The sequence below is a fragment of the Rhipicephalus microplus genome, chromosome 3 (assembly GCF_043290135.1).
Source record: "Rhipicephalus microplus isolate Deutch F79 chromosome 3, USDA_Rmic, whole genome shotgun sequence".
Lineage (NCBI taxonomy): Eukaryota > Metazoa > Arthropoda > Arachnida > Ixodida > Ixodidae > Rhipicephalus > Rhipicephalus microplus.
In genome coordinates, this window is record NC_134702.1 from 275,563,497 (window position 1) to 275,566,604 (window position 3,108).

The window sequence follows — 3,108 nt, forward strand, 5'->3', positions numbered from 1 at the left end:
ATGTTCTCACTTCCAAAAGCTTTACTTGTATCGGACACAAGCGACGATCTGGCCACAGAGTGCTTTTTGTTTGTTTGTTTGTTTTTTGCCTGTGTACGAAGTTCTACGCACATTTGCAAAACCTCATGCACTGAGGCTCGCAAAGCATCTCGAGAATACCACCGCAGCAGTTGTATTTGTATTTCTTATGTGCTTGCTCACTCGTAAAGTAGCTGGACGCTTTACTCGCAGTAATTTTGGGGCTTTATTTTGATAAAAAACGAGTTGAGGTTAATTGCGAAAACTTCATGCAGCATTGTAGCAACGGCGTGTTACACCTACAGCCGAGCTTGATTAACTTGTGTGTGGATGTGACCTGCAAGACCAGGCACTGTCTCATTGAGCCGAACCCCTTTTATTTGTTACGTGAGCCACGTCGCTGAGAGCACCATCAAACACGTTTACCACGCCATTTCGAGTTTCAACCATTTGGCAAACGATTCTTATCAACAGTGCTCCCACGTGAATTAGGCATTACCGCTTGTGACGCATTGTATGATCGGGCTAGCAGTTCATGCACATTAAAATATACGGCCACATAATTCCTGCTGACTAGATGCTTAGCAGAAATATTTACAGAATTCAAGTACACTAACAACTCAGCATTTTCCTGAATGTTTTGCGTGTGAACTTATACATTCTTATTGATTGATTGATATGTGGGGTTTAACGTCCCAAAACTACTATATGATTATGAGAGACGCCGTAGTGGAGGGCTCCGGAAATTTAGACCACCTGGGGTTCTTTACGCGCACCCAAATCTGAGCACTCGGGCCTACAACATTTCCGCCTCCATCGAAAATGCAGCCATCGCAGCCGGGATTCGAACCCACGCCCTGTGGGACAGCAGCCGAGTACCTTAGCCACTAGACCACCGCGGCGGGGCATAAGAAGGTGCCATCAGCACTCGGTATTCCCAGGTGGTCTCCCTCCCAAGTACTGACCGAGCCCAAGGCTGCTTAGCTTCGGTGATCGGACGAGAAGCATCGCATTGAGCATGGTATAGCCGATGGCCCTTATTCATTTTGGATATATTCAACATTTTTATGGTAGATCATCAGTATCTTTTAGCGAAACGCGCAATATTGTCAAATCCCCCGAATATAGTGTCTGAAAACTGTGATGTACTATTGAAATAAAGACAGCCTAACTTTAATATTTGTAGTTTTTAGGGACGCATGTTCTCATCTCGGAGGGCTCATAAAGTTGTGATGAAGTTAGAATCATCAGCGTAGATGCTTTTAGCACCAGTTTTTTGGCGTAAGCAGTGAGAAGAACGAACGCCTTGCTGTTATGCACCACCGTTTTCCCAGTGAATCGCCTGTTTAGGTGGGAGTTTGCTCTTGAGATAATCGCAGCTTTTTGCAGCTTACTTAACTTTCGGTAGCAGTGTAAACAGTCGTATTCCACCTTGCTGTATTTGCATCGCAACAATGAGCAGTCATCACCACCGCATGGGGTAAGATAAGGCACACGGCAGGAGAAGCAAAAGGTGATACTTGGCCGCGGAGCAAGCAAGTCCTTGTCTTGACGTTAGTTCACCCCGACTGCCACGCCGCCAGTGTTCGTTTTTAGCGCTAACATCAAAAGCTCGCAAGTGTTGCACGGAAAGCTTTTATCGAAAAATCACGTGCATGACAGGTTTGTTTATTTCATGCGAATAACATGCTTTTGTTTTATCTTTTTTCAGAGGAAAATTAATCGCAGCTTTCTGTCAATCAATCATGCCCCACAAAGACTCCAGGCAATGTAGAAAAGATGACTTTTTTTTGAAATTATACATCGGAAAAAGGCAAACCGTATGAATAAATTTGAACATCTGGGTTCTTTAGAGACTTTTGAAAAGTAAGCACAAGGATGTTTCTGTGTATATTTGGCTCCAAGCGAGAAAATGGCTCTCGGCAACTCTCTTTTAAGGAGAGCTTAGGTTCCGAAGTGTCACACTTTACTTAACAGAATTACTACTATGTAAAACTAGTACCGCAGCTATATAAACATAAAGCTCAGCGCAGAGAGAGAGAGTGAGAATTTATTAGAAGGCAGAGAGGTCGGCCTGAGCTAGTTCGCTCTAGCCTGCAACTCTACACAGGTGATAAGGGAAAGGTCAAGGAAAGAGGGATGAAGGGTGATGATGGGGACAAGAAGAGGTAGTGCGTATGTACAGTAGCCACTTAGCATAGTACCCTACAGTCTATTTTCTAGTCCAGTGCTTTTTATAATGTCTAGAACAGCCTTTGTAGCAGTTTTTGACACTGTTTGGTCGTTCATTGGTGACAATATGTGGCTTTCACTTAATGGTGTTCGTCCAATGCTTGCCAACGTTGCACTTAGCATTTTTCTTTGCGCCACGTATAATGCACAGTCACAAAATATGTGAGCTATCGTTTCGCACACTTGGCAGCGTTCACAATTCGGGCTGTCCGCACGGCTGATTAGGTGGGTGTAGTGGCGAGTGAAGGCGACGCCCAGGCGAATTCCGTGCAGTATATTAGCATGTCCTCGGCTGATTTTATCTGGAAGACGAAAAGTCATACCGGTCTCTGTTTCCCGCAGGTGCTTGTTTCGGTGATCTGGTAGCAAAGAGTAAGTGGCAGCGCATTCGCCCATGAGTGATCTCAACAATGTGTTGACGTCACTTTGCGAGTACGGTACTTTGACGAACATAGGAGCGTTGTATATTGCCGCTCTTGCTTCGCTATTGGCTGTTTCGTTGCCAACTAGGCCGCAGTGTCCAGGAATCCATTGGAGTGTAATCAAGTGACCGCTCCTGTGTGTTAGCTAACCGCTTGGACGATTTCTAACGCTAACTCGTAAAATTGGCTTCTTCTTGAGCAAGAATGGATAGCGTGAAGCGCTGATTTTGAATCAGACGGAATCGTCCATTTACGCGGTGCTTGGTGGTTTACAAATTTTATGGCTTGTTGTCTAGCAACAAGTTCTGCAGCTGTCGAAGATGACCTATGATCTAATTTGTACTGTCGGGAAATACTAAGTTGAGGGATCACGAAGGCTGCAGCTGAGGCGGATGAAGTTACGAATCCATCGGTGTAAATGTGCAAAGAGTCGCTG

At 44.9% G+C, this 3,108-nt stretch overlaps 1 pseudogene; it reads right to left on the reverse strand.

Moving 5' to 3' along the window:
- Positions 1-934: 934 nt before the first annotated feature.
- LOC119160214 (5S ribosomal RNA) lies at positions 935-1,053 on the reverse strand (annotated as a pseudogene).
- Positions 1,054-3,108: the final 2,055 nt, after the last annotated feature.